At 42.5% G+C, this 19,707-nt stretch overlaps 1 protein-coding gene and 1 pseudogene across 4 annotated transcripts in view; both read right to left on the bottom strand.

Annotated features, from left to right (window-relative positions):
• The window catches only part of LOC127202967 (MKI67 FHA domain-interacting nucleolar phosphoprotein-like), a 66,904-nt pseudogene extending 49,143 nt beyond the window's left edge, over window positions 1-17,761 (bottom strand).
• Window positions 1-19,707, bottom strand: part of Auts2 (activator of transcription and developmental regulator AUTS2) — a 1,105,889-nt gene that overhangs the window by 794,508 nt on the left and 291,674 nt on the right. The gene's annotated exons all lie outside the window — the stretch shown is intronic.

The following is a 19,707-nucleotide window of genomic DNA, read 5'->3' as shown; positions in this document are numbered from 1 at the left end:
CTTGCTAAGGGTCAGCCACGACAGCATCTGTCAGGATGAGCTTCAACAGAGGAACTCAGAACCCAGCCTAGTGGTAACAGGATACGCCAGTATCTGGTCGGAGCGAAAACAAGGTAGACTTTCTTCCTCGGGTACAGGGCAGGCACAGGGCCAAGCACACACAGTGTTCTCTGTTTTTACAAGTCTAATGTGGTCTGCTGAGGGGAGGGGTGAGAGATCACCAGTTCATAATGACTCTCATTATGTCTGCCGCATTCTGAGCCAAGATTAGACACTAGACAATCCTCTGTCCAGTGTCAAGGGCTTTCAACTGCCCTTTCAATAGCATAATTCCACTTCAAACTAATTTAGGTTTCTTCTAACCCAGGCTACCAAAACTGATACGCTTCCCTGTCTCAGCCTGGAGAAAGAGGTTAATGTCTGTTCCAAATAGGAACACAGGCTTGAGTTTGGAGTCTGTAATGGCTGCACATGAGCTATAACAAAGAAAACACCCTAAAATCTCATACTGTCTGCTGAGCTGTCAGCAGCCCTGCAGGAACTCTGACCCTGTCTGAAGATTACCCAGAGAACATCCCTGAAGAACTTCAGAAAAGATATTACCGTTCTCACTAAAATCAACAAGGCTGTGTGAGGTTCGTTTCGGAGCAGAAACTAGGCTCTTGGGATAATTATTATATTTAAGTCTGAACAGCAAAAATCAGTAATTTGTAAGTAGACCTTTACAGCAGAAACTGCCATGAGTTTAACTGTTATTCCCTAAAATTTTCTAACAGTAATTCAGCTTTTTCTTCTAAGCGCAGAAAAGGTTTAGCGACAAAGCGGAGGAAGAAAACGTGAAGTGCTGTCTCTTGCTTATAATGAAATCACCAACTGCAGATGCTGAAGCAGAAGGACTGTATTAAGTTCAATGCCATTCTAGACTGTGAGTATCAGGCCGGCTAAGCACACGCAGCAAAACTTAAAAAAAAAAAAAGAAAGAAAGAAAAGGGTAACCCATGCAGCGTGTAGTATACATGAACACATTAAGACAAGATGTTAATTCAGGGGATCAAAAACTCTAGAAAAGAAAAACAAACAAAACACAACAAGCCAAATGATACCTAAAAAATTAAAAGTTCACGTTTATAGACTCCAAAACTCAAGACTAACTTTATGACTACAAATGTGCTTAAGTCACTCGCAAACGTTTGTATAAACGCTAAGCTTTTCCGTTAAACTGAAGTAATCATGTATGCCTATCAGTGCAGTTACTCCTCCCTTTAAAGCTCACAGGCTTTGATGTAGTAACTTTTCTAAGGGTAACTATTTCACAAAGCAGTTACCTGTGCCTACCCAAGCTATTACCTAAACAACTGTGCATAATATTCTAAAAAAGCACTATTGTATGGAAATTCGCATTTAAAGTATAAAAAAAAACTTTAAACAACCTTCATATTGAAATAAAATCTATTGCCAACAACATAAAATAACAGGGGACTATAATGTTCATGCGGAGGATAACAGCACCCCTAGAGCCATCCCCCAGATGTTTCTGCTGTGCCCAGACCTCCTGTGCTCATTCCCAGAATAAAAGAACCAAGTAAAGAACCCTAAAAAGTGGTAATCTGAAGCCATTATCATAGTCTCACAAGTCTCAATGCAAGTGTAACAGTTATTGTCCACAGGAAGCGTCAAATCACACAGGTGAGCTGTATCCTTTGGTTCTACAGTGATCCAGGACAGTTTGGCCTAGGACCCTTCCTGTGATGTCTTCATAAAACCCCACTGTAACATTCCTTCCTGAGACTTCCTCCTTATGTAAATGTCACTGTTTACCTCTGCTGCCTCTCCTCCATGGATCCTCTTGATTTTTTTTTCCTCTATCCAAATCATCCCGAAAAAATGACTTTACTCTCAAATAACTCTTGCCAAAACAAAAGCAATGCATTCCTGAATCTGAACCACCCACTTACACTTGCAGGCTGGCTGGGAATGCTCCCTCAAAGGTAAGAAGCTAGCTAGGCTTTCCAGCAACAAAGGACAGCACCGCACTTTTCCATTTGGGGCTGCAGAGGGAGCCAGAACCATGCAAAGTGAAAGCAAGTCAGCCGTCTTCTTCCTAGGGCTGGGTGATTCCAAGGCTAGTGAAAAACACCAACACGGCAACACTGCAGACATGAATTCTAAAATCCTTTAGCCAAGGTGAATAAACAGGCAACCTTCTCAAATTAGTAGGTCTTCTCATAAGCTTTCTTTCTGAGGTATTTTTGGAAAAGATTTTGAAGTGTGTGTGTGTGTGTGTGTGTGTGTGTGTGTGTGTGTGTGTGTGTGTGTGTTTATATGTGTTTGTGTGTACATGTGCACACATATGTACAGGTACATGGGGCAGCCAGAAGGGGATGTCAGATCTCCCAGGGCTGCAGTTACCAGTGGCTCTGAGTCACCCAACATGGTTGCTGGCAACTAAACTCAGGTCCTTGGCAAGAGCACTTCTGTTACCCACAGAGCCATCTCTCCAGCCCCTGCAGTATTATTGGAACAGAGTTTAATAGAACTGGCCTGACTTCCCCCCTTTAACACCATATCAGGTCAAGGGGGCAGAGGAGGAGGAGCAGAAGGCACGGTCAGAGGCAGACACATGTTTTAAGAAATAAGTCTGCCAATACAAAAAGAGAGACAGCCCTGCTGATCCCATTTTGTGATGTTGTGACAGGTCATGAAAAGAGGCTCAGGAGACTGTCACCTCCCTGACTACCTTCTGACAGTGAAATGCCACAGCAAACACAGCAGAATGGAAAAAGACATCCGCTCTAATCAGCGGCAAGACAACAGTTAACTTGTAATTCCAAGCAACAGAGAGAGCTTATTCTCTGACAGCTCTTTCCCAACAAACCGAAGACACATAATAACAAGCTACGATGATGTAAGTGTGCTTTACACTGTGATGCAGAGACAGCTAAGATTCTGTGTAACACAAAGGGTCTAGGCAAAGCCTCGACAATATAGTGAATATCACACTCTAAACCAAACCTGAATTGGTCACCACATGACATGTATTGAACAAAACAAAACAGAGAATCTGAAAAAAAAAATTAAAGAGAGAACAAATATGAAAGTGTGTAAAATAAAGTGAAAATTCAAAAGGTGCAAAGATGTAAGGCTCAATCTAGAAAACACATCTTCCAAAGATACTATTTTGTTTAAAATATATAAGCAAGGTTGAAAATGTACTTCCACTACAGAATACTAACCTAGAACACCTCGATCTCCCCCTTACCCCCTAAGAAGATAGCGTAAAGTTCAGTGGTAGAACATTTGCCTAGAATCCCTCAGTGAGGTGCTGAGGGTGTGGCACATATTCCCCAACAATGGATAAAGTAACAAAGTGAAGTGACCCAGAAGGTGCAAAGACATCATTCATAAACAAGAACATTGAAATAGTACCAGATACTTAAAAGACAAGGATATTTTATTTTTTAAACTATACCACCTAAAAATATTAAAGAGACGTAGCAGAAAAAAGATTGGTGGATATGAGACACAGCAATAGAACTCTCTAATAGGAAACACACAGACACACATTCACACACACACACACACACACACACACATAACCACTTCACTAGCTTCATGAAATAATAAAAATTTCCCCATTAAGAAAATTAAAGAGGGGCTATAGAGGGCTCTAAAGAGTGGCTAAGAGCTCTTACTGCCCTTCTAATTCCCACCACTCAGATTGGGTGGCTCACAACCATGTATCACTGCAGTTCTGAGGCATTTAACATGATCTTCTCTCTGAAGGCATAGGGACACACATCTACACACGTGCACACACACGCACACACATTCATGCACACGCATACCACAAAATAAATCTTTGAAGAAATACAAATTTTATAAACATAGACAACTTTTGGCATTCTTTGAGTATGCCAGCAAGAAATACTACAGAAAGACCTTCAGGTATCAGGAATGGTTCAACTGTCTCAGACCTAATCAAGGGAAAGACAGAGTGACCATGTGGCTTGTTTGTCCTAATCAATATTTTCTGATTGAAAATCTCCTTAAAAGAAAATGTACTGATTAAACATAAATAATACAAATTGTTGTCTGATATATATATATATAGTTATGTCTCACTTGAAGTAAAGATGTTACAAGCTAAAGAATATATATATATATATACACATACATACACACACTGAACTCTAAACCAATATTTAAAAAACAAAGAACTATAGTTAATATATCAACAGAACACATTAAATGGAGTCTTGAAATAATCACTTTATTAATTCAAAAGGAGACAGAAGGAAAATAAAGAAAGCATATCTTCAACATTAAATAAGTGACCATGGGACAGACTTGAAGCTGCCCTTCTCAGTGAACAACATTCCTATGAGAAGACAGAGGCAGGGGCTGGAAAGGTCGCTTAGTCGTGTGTCTCTCCAATGCCTGCAACTCCAGCTACAAAGGGTCAGGGCCAGACACGTCTGTCTGGCCTCCGAAGGCTCCTGCACTACTTGTATGTGCATACCCATGCATGCACATGGTACTTTAAGAAAAGATAGGAATAGTAAGTGAAATAAGCTTCTCGTGGACATACTGCTCTCCAGAGCAAGGACTACAACCGGAGATAAAGACAGCTATTTAATAACAACAGCCAACACCCATCATTCAGCACAATATAACAATCATGCATGTTTACGCACCTAATAACAGAGGCTTTACATCAAAGGCCAGATAAGGAGGAAGGTCAAAACTGAATTACAGCAAGAGACATGAATCGCCCCCCCCCTCTCTCCCCCGCCCCCACCTCTCTGAAGCAAGTAGAAAACAGTAACTCCGGCTATAAGAAAACTGAACATCAAAACGAACAACTTGTCCTGACAGGTGTGCGTACAATACTCTACCCAGCTACCAGGAATCATCACATCAGCAACGAACAAAGATCACCTACACAGATAAACCATTATTATGTTGATGAGTTGAATGTCAACACATTCCAATTGTGAAGTGACACAAAATATGTTTGTGTCTTGTCTTGGAATCACAGGGAGGCCACACTAAATTATTATCATTATTAGAAAGATCTACAGAAAAATTCCCAAAGTGTTAAAAGCTTTAAGCCCACAAATCAAGAAAAAAAGTCACAAGGAGAACTAAAAAGTACTTTGAGCAGAAAATGAAAACATATTAGGATTCCTGGGGTAAATCAGAAAAGATGGTTCCAGCTTCTACTTAAAAATAAAACTGACAAAGAGCACTGTGGGTAGCACACATCCTTAAGGACACCAGTACTCAAGGGCAGAGGCAGGAGGATTGGAAGCTCTAGGTCATCAAGAATATACATTAGAGGCAGGCATGTTGGCACATGCCTTTAGTCCTAGCCCTGGAAGGCAGAGGCAGGGAGATCTCTGTGAGTTTAAGGCCAGCCTGGTGCAAAGACCACACTCCATGACAGCCGGGACGATGTAGAGAGTTCTGTCTCAAAGAAACAAAAACCACAAAATATCCCACATTAAAGAAATCTGTTCTCACATTTCAAAAAAAAAAAAAAAAGGGAAGAAGTGAGCAAAAATATGAGCAGAGTAAACCCAAGGTAAACAGAAAAAAGGAAATCAATGAAATATAAAACAGCAGAGAAAAATCAATTGAGAGCAAAGCTGGTTCTTTGAGAAAATTGATAAAACTGATAAATGCCTATTCATACTCACACGCAGGGAGAGCAGAGGAAACAGAGATATAGACAGACAAAGACTGACTAACAGTAATGAGTGCAGATCACCACGGACTGGACAGCTGTTTAAACAATAAGGAGACATCATACAGATAACTGAGTCAAGAAATGAAATGGACAAATTCACCGACAACATAAATTATACATGACTCAAAAGCAAACAGGTCACAGAGAGACTTCACAACACAATTACCTGACTCCATGCAATATTTCTTCATCCTCCATCCCCAACATAGGCAAAACAAAACAAAACATCACTCTAGCCCCATGTGGACTCATTTACTAAAGGCTGCCTAACATAAAAAGAAGAAAAACTATAAAAGCTCTACACAAACTCTTCTAAGGTACTGAAGACCCGTATTTCAATTATCTGTGATGTCAGCACTGTTAACTTGAGCAACTGTGCTCATAAGTACAGAATTTATATAAATACGTTATTCAAAATAAGTTAAGCTCAAAAGTAATGCATGGTTTCGTTTATGCCAATTACTCCTGTTGACTTAGGGTGGGAGAGACAGAGAGCACTAAAGTGAGGGGAGGGAGGAAGGAGGGGGAGGAAAAGGGGAGGAGAAATGAGAAAGAAATGGAGGGACAACGTGTGCTCTTGCAAGCATGAGGAATGTGGTATGGACAACACAGTTGACTGTTCGACAATTAGCATGTATTCAGCGAGTAGCTGCAATAACAAAGTCTAAAGCCCGCTTGAGCACTTTTAAATATGAGTTAACATATTCTTTACATATGTAAAAATTCACCCCCACCCATTTTTTTTCTTAAGTAAATCTTCAAGCCAACAACATACTGGTTAAGAGCAAGAAACCAACACCACAAGGAAGAGGGCATATAGAAAATGCACTGTACAGAAACCTGACAAATTACACTGCTGTATGTATGCTTTACAACTACATGTACATTTCTGCAGTATTTCTGACCAGCCTTTGAAATAACATGTGCCATCTGATCTGAAGGCCTCCCCAGGAAGCAGAAGTCTGTAAGGGGAAAAGCATTTTCCCTATTTTTTGAACATAAGCAATTTGACATTACAAACCTCAATTGAGCATTTCTGAGATGCCATAGCCAGAGAAGCAGTATGAGACAGACAGGACCACAAAATAAATAAATAAATAAATAAATAAATAAATAAATAAATAAATAAATAAGTTTTTTCATCACCCAGAACTAACACTTGTGATACATTTCAGCCCACGTGCAAGTGTTAAGGAAACAGCAAAGCTTACGCTACTTATTTCTAAAGCACTAGAAAAGTCTTAGTTGGCAGTGCAGTCCACTATGTGTTACCTGTTTTACAAGACACAAAACAGCTTCCTTAAAAGAGCAGCAAAGAAATGACCTGCTTAACATAGGTAAGGGATAATGAAAAAAGATTTGGATTGTTCCAATACATCTCTCTGCAGGGAGAGAGGGAGGGGGGAGGGGAAGGGGGAGGACAGAAAGAGTGGGAGAGAGTCTATATTTAATCACAAGACTGGCCAGCGATCCAAGCTTGAGGAGACTGTGAGAATGTGATGGTGAGCTTTAACTGTCAGCAAGGCACAATCTAGAACCAGCTTCGAAAAGTGTCACAATGAGGGACCCTCTAGATCAGGTCGCTCTCTGGGGAAATTTCTTGACTGTGTTAACTGAAAGTGAAATCTCCAACCCACTCCGTGTAGCACCATTCCCGGGGGGGGGGGGGGGGGGGTGGTGGCTCCAGGGCACCCGAGTGCAGAGATGACCAGTAGCGAACAGTAGGTGTGCATGCGTCCTTTTCTCTCTGTTCCTAGCGAGGGTTGCACTGTGACTAGCTGGTTACAGCTCCTACTGCCTTAACTTCCACGCCATGATGGATTACAACCTGGAACTGTGAGTTCAAATAAACACTTACTTCACTAAGTTTCTACCTGTCATTGATGTCTCACCACCACAAGAAGAGGGAAACTAGGATAACGCGCCCAAAGAGCCAGAGGTGGCACGGCTTCATGCGCCAGAATTTCGCAAGCATTAGGTATCCTTCAGATTTCATCCCTAGCATCCTCGGTCACCATTCATCAAGCTTCCTATGATCTCTGTTCCATTTGAATTTCCCCATCTTAATTGACAATTAAACAACAACAACAACAACAACAAAAAAAAAAAAGAAAAAAAAAAAAAAAAAAGAAAGCCACCCAAGTGCAAACATTAAACCAGAAGACATGCATTTCTTCAGGCAATCACAATGTACATTTGTCTGTGCTCTCTGCAAGAAGACATAGGTTCACAATTTACACAATTCTTATTACTCAGACAATCCAACATAAAAAGACTGTATCAAAAATACAAACTTATGTATAGATTTGGATGAAGGGAAAACCTCACATATTAGTGAGAAGTAGACAAACCGCTCACAAGCCTTGATCTCAGATGGCAAACTGGAGGGAGACTTTAATGCTTGTCGCTCATAACTCCTTGCCTGAGATCACAAATACGACTGTGAAGGAACCCTCCCAAGAAAAATGGATGGCATTATAAAAACCACAAGGAAGATGAGTGTAAAAAGTAGGACATATCTATCATTCATAAACCGCTCGAAGAGTCTTTTACACAGTTTATTTACTTTACAGTTTTCCCAAGTAATGCAAGGATGGAGTGCTTGAGGAAAACACCCCCTCTGGTCTCTCACAGTAACAACAGACTGTGTAAGGTGGAACGGATGGGGATCCTTCTGAAGGACAGCCGCCACCACCATGTCACCCCACAGTTAGTGAGCAGTCACAGAAAGAAGTATCATTTCTGATCATCTTAACAAAGTCTGTATCGGTGCAATACAGGAAAGGACTTCCCAGAGCCAAACAAGTCAATGCACAAGTCTCAAAGTGAAACAGTTAGTGATTGAAAGAAATAAACTACACAAGTGATCAATTGCATCTGTCACCATGAATTACTCCAAGCAAGCAGTTTGCGTGATTTCAACTTCAGAGACTTGAAACTGTGACCATCTGATCGACGTCAACAGGTGTGGTTATCCTCAAGCAAAGAGGTTGTAAGAACTCATATTTAATCTGGTCTCAGAAACAGGCTTTTATACCCTGCACAGACAGCAGTATTTTCCATCGTGTTCGCGTTTTTCAATCTCACTGATGTGCATGGATGTGCACAGTGGTTGTTTATGTGTGCTCATGTGCACACCACAGTGCCGCCACGGTGGTGGGCTATTACTGTGAAACACAAATGCTGTGCTGTATCGGTTACACATTTAATGGCACACCCAACTGAAATAAATACTTAGCGCGACCAGAGTTCAATTATTTTAGGCCTTTAAAATCAACTTAATAGTCAAAGAAAATAAATGTTGAGAGTTTCAGCATTTGTAGTTGTTTCACGTGATATTAGAGGCACATAACAAGCACACTCTGCTGTAACCACAAACTTGAAGGGTCAAAGAAATGGCAATAATTTGATAAGCAAGAAAAGCACCAGCCGTGAGGGATGACTTTACCCGATTCTACTTTCTAGTCTCTTTCTCCCATAAACCATGCCTGCAGATTAGAGAATATAAAAGCCAAGACTGATACCTTCTGTTCACCGGATACAATGATGACAAAGCAACCCATCCACTGTATATCCACAAATGAGCTTAAAATAGAGTCCATAGAACACTAACTAGAACCAACCAGGAAGGCAGTTTCAATAAGGGACCCTATGATCAGGCTAGGCAGTGGATGCGCCTGTGGGGGATTCTTTTAATTAACATTAACTAGGGTGGAAGACCCAGCCCATTGCTAGGAGCAATATTTACTGATTTGGGTCTTGGAATGTGAAGACTAAAGAAAGATGGCAGAGTACAAAGCATGCATGTATTCATTTATTTTTCTCTGATGTTGACTGAAGTTGTGACGTAACCGGCTCGTTTTGAATCCCTGCCTTGATTCCTACAAAATGATCGACTGTGACCTGGAATTGAAAGCCAAATAAACCCTTTCTCTCCTAAGTTGCTCTTTTAAAGGCTATTTTATCACAGCAGCAGAAATGAACCTAGGACAGCAGGAAACCTTTTTTCCCCATTGAATAGCTGTTTCATTCTCCTTAAACAGCTCACATCACTTATAATTCTTAAGTTTTTCATCCTGGAAAGGAGGCAAAACAGTTAAGAGCAGTTGCTATTCCAGACAACGTGAGTTCGGTTCTGAGCACACACAGGGCAGCTCACAAAAACCAATACTCAAGCTCCAAGGAATCTAACGCCCTCTTCTGGCCTACCTGAGTATCTGCACACAGATGACATAGTCACACACACACACACACACACACACACACACACACACACACACACACACACCACATACACAAATAAATAAATCTTTTTTTTTTTTTTTTTTTTTTTTCTTTTTTTTTTTTTAAGAGCTATGGGGAAGCTGGAGCCAACAAAAGTGCTAACATTAAAATCCTAGTATCCAAGCCCTACATAGTTTCTGACCAGCACTGTGATGTCTCTTGCTTTGTGCTTTCATTGAGACAGAACATGAAACAAGTGTGCAAAGAGAGCTGTGACACTTCGTTGACTTCAAACAGAACCTTCCAGGACATTGCGGGCCACTTTTTTTCTACAGCTCTTCAACACAGACAGACATGGCATTAGAATCCTTACTAAGTTTATGCAATCTGCTGGTAACAGAAAAGCCCTTGCACCAGTAAATTCTCCCATCGATACTAATTTGGCAGAACGATGAAGTTCAAATCATACTGTATTTTCTCGGTTTTCAGACCCTGATCATATGTTCACACAGAAATCTACTTCATTAACGTGGGAGACACCCAAACTGCTCAGTGCAGGCTCTTGAAAAATACAAGTCACAACTCTCAGGCCTAATTTCTATTACCAAAAAGTCCCTGGAGTCCCCAAGTGCTGCGGCAATATTTGTGCCCAGAAAAGGGGGGGGGCGGGGACTAACTGGAACAATAGCAAACAGACACAAACTGTGGTCTGTGAGCTCTTTGGAGGCTAATCCCACTGAAAGCTGCAGTTAGTTTTACAGAAACTTAGTCCTCCAAAATATTTTTTGCTTCCCATTCCTATAGGACTATGAATTCCAACAAACTGAGGATTTTCTTGGCTATATGGTGTCCTTTTCAAAATATGTTATTCTGGAGCCTAAGGACAGGGCTCAGTGAGTGCACTGCTTGGGCTGAATCAAGAAGACCTCAGCTCTATCTCCAGAACCCATGTTAATAATTTAAAATAACAAGCAAGCAAAAAAAGGGAGTGCAGTTACATAGCCAGAAACAGGTGAATCTCCAAGGCCTGCAGGTCCAACTTCATGACAAGTTCCAGGTCAAATAGGTGGCTCACAGAGCCTGTAACTCCATCTCCACAGGATTAGATGCCTTTTCTTGGCTCCATGGGAACCCTCATGCATATGCACACCACCCCCCACACACAAATAAAGTATTTTAAAAGAAAAAAAGAATTAAGATTGCCAAAGACAAGACTAAAATACATTATCTTCTATTTCATTAAAAAACAAACAAACAAACAACACTGCATGAATGAACTGAGAACTATCAGTATTCTCATTCTAAAGCTGGCAAATTTCTATTCAAAGATTCCTGCTCTGAAGTTCCACTTGCAATAAAAGTAATCTACTTCCAACTAAATAAGCGACAGGCAGTGGTGGCTATTTCTGGCTCTGTTGTATAGAGATTATCATTAAAGGGCTGTATTTCTAAACAGCTTCAAACTTCCTTGTTCTAAGAGTTCCAGAGGGTGGGACTGGAAGGGGGAAAAGGAGGGGGCAATGACTGAGATATAAAGTGAATAATTAATAAATTTTTAAAATTTATTATTTAAAAAAAGAGTTCCAGAGTAAGTGGTTACAAAAAGAGCAAAAGTATAAGCAAAACAATTTGTAGAAAATATGAGTAGGGGGCTGAGGCACTTGCTCTGTCAGAAATGTGGAGCTCTGCCATTGATAGGTAGACCTGACAATTAAAGAAAAGTGTGGTGATGCACACCCTGCCACTGGGGAGCCAGGGATACTTAGCCAGCTTCAGCAGATCCTGTTTCAAAAGTAAGGTAGGCTGTGAATGAGGAATCTTCCAGCTACAGATAAATTCATATTCTCTCTGTCTCTCTCTCTCTCTCTCTCTCTCTCTCTCTCTCTCTCTCTCTCTCTCTCTCCTCTCTCTCTCTCTCTCTCTCTCTCTCTCTCTCTCTCTGTCTCTCTCTCTCTCTCTGTCTCTCTCTCTCTCTCTCCCTCTCTCTCACACACACATACACACATATGCACGGGCGCACACGCGCACACACACTCTTCTTACTCACACAAGGACACAAAAACAGGGAAGAAAATAAAACCTTTGGTTTGATCTAAAGACATATCTCTGTAAACACTGGAGAGCTATCAAAAGTTTAATAATCTGGGACGAGCAAGATGGCTTAAGAGAAAAAGACAATTGTCCCCAAGCCTTAGGATCTTAAGACCCGTATGTGAAAGGAGAGACTCAACTATTGTAAACTCTACTCTGAACTCTATTCACACAAATAAATAAACGGTGTGTGTGTAAGTATATACATACACATATGTACATATATTTATTTAATTTTGATAAATTGCAAACAATCAGTGCCAAACGACTAGCCAACTAACTCCTAATAAGTGGTATCTGAGATAAAAATGAAGAAATCCTGAAGCCCCACCTTTTGTTTTTTCTGGTTTGTAAAAACAAAAATCCAGGAGGAATGATAACAAGAGCATATTATTGTTTCTAGTAGTAGACAGTGTTTTCAGGACACATGATTTATTCTCAAAGCCTTCTTTAAAAGGCAGAAGGATGTCAAGAAACACACCACACTGAGAAACCAACAACTTTTCAGAACGCCGGTACATCTCTGAGATGCTGGGAGGCACTCCTCGTAGGTAGGTAAGTTAACTAGCTCTGAGCTGCTCGTAATCTGGGTATCCGGGTCTTGCTGACTCTATGGGGCTCCTTGTGGAAGTGGGGGGGAGGGGCTGACAAGCTGTAAGAACAGCAACAGTAGTGTGATCTCCAAAGTGCATTCCTTCTATGCTTGAGCAGCTTATAGAAAATTCATGCACAAAGGCCTCTCAGTCCACGCTTACTGAAGGAGCTAATAGGAGGACAATGAATTAATTGGGTCACTCAGTGGAAATTCAAACTACCTCCAAGGTAAGAACAATTTAGACAGAGGGCCTCTGGGACCATATATTTTACAACGTGAAGATCTCCCATTTACTTCTGGATGCTAAAATTCATTTACGCTTTTAAGGCAAATGAGTAGAGAACCCACCCACCCTCACAGTCACATATTTACATGTAAAAAGTAAACTCAGCAAACTTCACCTCATTCCCTTTCATCCGTGTTTCTCTTTGGCCATTTTTACCTCAGAAAATTAGAAAGCTATGGTTTCCTAAAGCCAGCTTTTCCTGGGTCCATTTAGCAACTCTACCCTTTCCACAGGCTGGAGTACTGGGAAGAAAAACTGCTTAGACATTTCAGAAGACAGACAGCAGCAGGCGCCGTCTTCTCGGGGGGACCCATGGAGTGCAGAGAGGGTGTCAGAGCCCCTCAATCTAGAGTACATGTGGTTGTGAGCCATCCAGTGTGGGTAGTGAGAACCAAATTCTGGTCCTCCTCAAGAACAGCTAGCACTCTTAACCAATGGCCTCTCCAGGCCCTTCTGGGACACATTTTCTGGACATAAAAGTGTTGAACAGTGCTTCACTTTTCTTTTCATGTCTCCAGTGTCAGACTATCCCATGTTTTCTTCCTTCCTTCCTTTTTTTCTTTTGTTTCTTATAGTCAGTTAAAATGAGAATGTATCGGGATTGTGGAAAGAGCACTGTCATTACACGGGGGTGGGGGGGGTGGGGGGGACCCAGTGCTGCTCAAACCACTTAGTTGCTAGCATGGCAGGGCATGACATGCAAGAAAATGCCTGACTTGGTGGACATCACTCATCTGAAAACCTTGCAGTAGAGCAGGAAGAGTAGACGTGAGGAAGGAAACCAGAAACAAAGAGACGGGCAGAGACGTAGCTCCGCTATGAGGGTTCTTGCACAGCATGCACAAAGCTCTAGGCGCCAATCCCGGCACTTCATAAGTAGTGGAGAGCAACAGTAGTCCCAGCACTCAGGAGGTGGAGGCAGGGGAGTATTTCTTACATCATTCTCGGCTACGTAGTAAGCTTGAGGCTGGGCTACAGGTGTCACACGAACAAGAAACCCAGAAAAAGACAGACCTGAAATTACAAGTTACTCTAAGTGTAAGGGCGTAAAAAGATGAGCACAGAGGAGAAGGGACCCCAGACAGTCTGTAGGTTAAAAGATATGGCTAGATAAAGCCTTCCTGAAGTGGTGAAATGTGAGGTGAAGCCCGAAGAACTAAGAGGAAGGCCTCGTCCATAAGTGACAAATCTGTGCATGGTGACCACGGTGGGAACATGAGGGGAGTCGTGGAGGCTGCAGCCAGAGTGAGAGGAGCAGTGAGATGAAGCCGAAGGAGCCGCTGGAGGAACCAGACACCGTTCCATCAGTGGAGGGGCGATTATGGGATGTTTTAAAAATTTGACATTCAGAGACATGAAGGAGAAGATCGGCCTCTGGACACACAGGATCAAATGTGTGAGTCTAAAGATTTCTAAAACATACAGTAGAGCCTGACTGAAAGAGGTAAGACTGGAAACCGGAACCACCACAAGGAAAGCACAGCACTTCTTACAAGAAAGGAGAAAGGCGGGGTGGAGGGCAGTTAGAATTTCACATCCGGATACGCACTATTTATTTGCCTCAGCCCATATAAATGAATGAAATCCCGCCCTGTAACAACAGGGCTGGAACCAGAAATTATGTTCTGTGAAACAGGTCAAGCACGGGGAGGAGCACGTGGTCGCACTCACGCTGAATCCCCAAATGATTCAATTGCACAGAAATTTGAGATTATAGCGATGGTGGCCGGAGGTTGGACAGCGGTGGGAGGATGGAAAAGGCTGAGAAACTATTTGAAAGTTATGGCGTGCAGCTCCTGGTACCACTGTACAGAACAATCATTAAAAATACCAGGTCTATATTAACTGTTTCAAGAAGAAATTATTTTGAACCCTTCTACCATGAAAGGATGATCAGTGTTTCAGAAAATAAACACGTTTAATCTAAGTTAAACATTATGCAATGTCTAACAGGAGTTTTCCACAGGCTGATGAGACAGTACCTGAAGGCAAATCTGAAAACCTAAATTTGATCCTTGGTCTCCATGTGTAGGAAAGAGAGAACTGGTTCTCATAAGCTGTCCTCTAGCCTACACATGTATTCTGTGTCATGTGCACACATACCTACCCCTCCATATTCAGGCACCCAAGATACATAAAAATGTGACAAAACTTAGAAAACAGTCTAACTACAAAAATGGAAAAGGAGTCAGGAAATAAACACGCTTTGCTTTATTTAAGCATTGTGCAAATACACACACACACACACACACACATACATTAATATGCACAACCTTTATATTTCTGTGTATCTGTTAAGAGGAAAGCTTGTTAAAGATAAAAATATAAATGCTTTGTGGAAAGAACCAGCATGACTAGGCAGCGAGAGACCTGGAGGCAGACGCTTAGGGGTTAGATCTTAAGGGTTCCTCATGCCACTAAGGTTAACTCAAGAAGCACAGAGAAGGACAGCTCAGGAACAGAACACCAAGGAGCATAGTGAGCTTCAGGAAGGACATGGCAAGGGCTGCAGGAATCACCTGTCTACACCCAGTATCTTCACAGTACCAGGAAAACCGTGGGAAGTCCTCACATTTGCAAGGCTTGTCCTATGGAGACGTGAACAATCCTCTACTCACCTCTGAGCACAAGTCCACCCAACTCCAGCTTTGGCTAAGCAGTGCGCTCACGGGGAATACAGAAGCATGGGTGAACGATCACTTACAGGAGCATGGGTGAACGATCACTTACAGGAGCATGAGTGAACGATCACTTACACATGAGGACCCTTTAACAGCCACGTCACTCCAGAATGGATGACGACCTGCCCATGGCTACACCAAGGGATTTCTTCTGTTAACCTCCCATCCTGTATTTACTCCACAACAAAAGCGCGTGCAAGCGGCCCAGGGAGTAGGTAACTAGAGTCTCGGGTAAGGGTCTAATGACCCTGCCTACCCATTCCTTCTTTTAAAAAAAATGTCCATATCTTAAGGATCTCTTATGAGTAATCACAGCCACTCTGATTCAGTCATTATTAAGATGGTCAGCATTCCACAAAACCACTCTCCACATACTGCTCTCTATTGGAGAAACAGAGATGTGGAGTTCTAATTACAGGGAGGTAGGAGCCAGGTGACAATAAATCATGCAAGAGGGAAGATGAAGAGTCAGAAAATGCTATTCAGTTTTCCAGCAAAACACAACAGGCCCATTACCCAGTGTTACGTTTCACTCAGTGTCAGAGGATTTCCCTATTGTCTTGGTCTTTGCTTTTTTTTTTTTTTTTTTTTTAAAGTCAAAAGTCATTATTAACAGCCTTTCTTGTGTGGTGTGTTAATCTCAGAAGCAACTGTTCATCCTGAGGGGAAGATCATTTCTGGCCTCCTGATCAGTGTGTGGAAAACAAGCGCTACCTGCTGTTGACAGGCCACAGGCAACTGTGAAGCCCTAAGTGTGACTTCTGTTATTTAAACAAGAGAGCCAAGAATGCCCTTAAAAGTTCGCAGAACTTCAAGTTCATTATTTTACTAAGCAAAGGCTTTCCTGGTTAAGAAGAAAAATAGTATCAATCTCCACCATGATACTCTCAAATAGTGGAGAATTTTATACCTGGGAAGGGATGTATTTTACACACTTTATGTGTCTATATGCCTGATGTGTGCTAGTACCCAAGGAAGCCAAAGATAGTGTCAGATCTCCCTGCAGCTAGAGACACAGGAGGCTGTGGGCAGGCTGATATGGATGCTGCAAACTGAACTCAGGTACTCTGCAAGCACTGTAGAACACTGAGCCCACCCTCCAGCCCCACAAAACATGTTTGTGTAAGTAGAGGGGAATTTGAATCAAGGAAAAAAGCCAACTCCTCTGATACACTTAGAGCAGTTTCATTTGAGAAGGTTTCAGAGATAACACTGGAGCACTATTCTTCTTGGATCATTCTAATAAACTCATAGGAAAAACAACCATCGGAAACATCTAGGTGAACGTTGATGCATCTATAGCATGCAGCAAAAGCACTTCTTTCTCGTTAATAATATGACAGAAGAGAGCTCAGTAGATGAATGCATCAAGCAGGAACGTTATGCTATTTATCAAATTAATTTCATACAAGGTGTTTCTTTTATTTATTTATTTTTGAGATTTGTCAGAAGTTTCTTATTTAGTGATTAAAAATAAGTATATAAGGTCTGGGGAGGTAGCTTCAGGGGGGACATCATATACCCATGTACACATGTGCACACACAAGCATCCACCCACAAATGGAGCCCCTCCCCACAAAATTGTGGGCGTGGGTGAGAGTGAGGAGGAGGTGCACAGGCATGTGTCCTTGTGCTACGATCAGTGGACAGCTCAGAAGAGTTGGTTCTTTTCTGTTTATGATACAGGTTCTGGGAATTGAACCCAAGTCCTCGGGCTGGGCAACAAGTATCTTTATCCACTGAGCCGTCTTACCGGCCCCAAATAAAAGTTCCACGTCTCACTCTTGCAGCCACTGCCAGGGAGTCAACTCCAGGGACAGCAGCTGAGAATGCCTTGTCACACAAGCACGGGACAAGCTCTGATACAGGTGGTCTGAAAACTGCCCTTCAAAAAGAGGTATGCAAACTTATTTTGAGGGCGAGTAATAAAACAATTCCGGACATCAACACTTAAGAGAACGACAGTTTCAGTAACACCAGACACGTGCGAGTCAGCAGCTCTGAAATTGAAGGACGCAGCATAACCCCGTGTTGGGCTGGGGTCACCGTAACCCCGTGTTGAGCTGGGGTCACCGTCTGCCATCAGTTCAACCAAACCAACACCACATTCTCTTCTCACCGTGCTCCGGCGTCATGCCCACTTCCAACAGAGCTGTATCACGGGTAAGAGTTATAGATAGAAAAGCCACACACAAGAACCTGAATACACAGTAAATCCCCAAGGTCGAGAGATCACGCAACCAAGGATTGGGAAGATGGCTCAGTGAGTAAAGCAATTGCTTTCTAAGCGCAAGGACCTGAGTCTGAGCCCCAGTCCCTCCCGCCCCATAAAATCCTAGGCACCTGCAGAATGTCACCGAAGGTTGTACCCTGGCCTCCACATGAATACATCCACACACAAACTTCTGCAATTCAACCTCCTCAAACAAAGGCACTATGTAATCACTAGCAACAGTGGAGCCTGTGCAAACACTTAGAGGAAAAAAATAGACTGTGTCCTATGAGACAGTCACAAGATGGCAGGAGACCTGACATATCCCAGCTGCACACATTTAGCCACACAGAGAGAGCAGAGAGCAGCTGGCACTCACTAAGGTTCCTTTCCAGACCCACAGGTATACATGTGATTCTTAGGGCAGGGACTGGCTCAAGCGTACAGAATCTCAAAACACACCTTTGGCTTCTCCTATTTTGAAAAAGGTTCACAGACTGAGTGTGAAGATGCCCAACGGTTCTCAACGAGCATTTACCACATGGACCTGTCCCTGCCTGCCTGTCTCAGAGCCCACCCACTATTTCATTTTCAATTAGCAGCTCCTCGAAAGGCAATAATGAAAGCAGTTGCTAAAGAGCATTCAGATGTCACTGAAAGACTGCAAACCCAAACTGTAAATAGCACATTGTGAGTCGCCTGTCACCGCCATCAGCTCCCACGGGGAATCTCTCTCACAGCAGCACGTGGCTATCACAGCCATCTGCTTGGATCCCCACCAACACCATGGTAAGCCATAGTCACCCACCCACTCCCAACTCCTACTCATACCTGTCATGTACAGGCTAGTGTAGGGATGGGATTGCTGTGAGCAGACATGTCCTATAGCTGCAGTCGGGCTACATGTAGACAACCTTGCACACTCTTGAGAGGGAAAAATGCACAGTTCATCTGCCTCCCAAATGCACAAGTGTAAACTGTATTCTTTAATTGCATGTACGCATGCATGCTTGTGCGTGGGAATGTGCACCTGACTGCAGGTGACCTCAAGAGGTCAGAGGCATTGGCTCCCCTGGAGGTGAACTTTCAGAGGCCTGACAGGGGTGGTGTGGACTAAAGTTAGTTCCTTTGTAAGTGCGGAACGATGTAGAACTGTAACCACTGAGACATCTTCCAGCTCTCAAAATGCAGCTTAAATCAAAACAGTTATAACCAACCCTATACTTGTCAGCCACATGCCCAAGGTCCTAAATTTTTGGTGTCTAGACTTTCTTAGTTTGAGTCTTCTTTATTGATTTATATTTCCACTTTCAGGTCTTAAGCAGTTGTATTCTTTTCCTTCTACTATTTGTGGTTTCATGGATTTCTGGAAGGCACTCACTCATCCCTTTCCTCTTTAAGGGCTTCTATCATATTCATAAAGGGTGCTTTAAGGGTCTTTTTCTTGGGCTTCACCTATGTCGGAGCCTGCTGCAGCAGGGTGGCTGGGCTCTAGTGGAAACTGTCCTGGTTGTTACAGGTTGTGTTTCTACACTGGCATATAGGCATCTGGGACTGAGAAGGAGATTGTGATTCTAGGTGCTGGTATTTAGTCTTGTGTTTGCTAGGTGGGTGTTTTGTCCCTTGGTTTCTTTTTCCCCTCTAGTTCTTAGGAGAGTGTGGTGTTTGTTGGGACATTCTTTCTGGGGTCCTGGAATACCACTGGGCATTCCAGATAAACAAACCAGGGTATTTCTAGTTACTGGAAGCTGGCAGGTAGGTAAAGGGAAGGGCTGGGGGAGGGAATTTACAGGGGTGGGAAAAGCAGGGTGTTCCACCAGGATATGCTTAGGTAGACCTCTGGGAACGGGGTCAGAGAGAGAGGAGAGA

The sequence above is a fragment of the Acomys russatus genome, chromosome 19, assembly GCF_903995435.1.
Source record: "Acomys russatus chromosome 19, mAcoRus1.1, whole genome shotgun sequence".
Taxonomy (NCBI): Eukaryota; Metazoa; Chordata; class Mammalia; order Rodentia; family Muridae; genus Acomys; species Acomys russatus.
The sequence above is the reverse complement of the archived record's forward strand: the minus strand, read 5'-3'. Positions and strand labels throughout refer to the sequence as shown.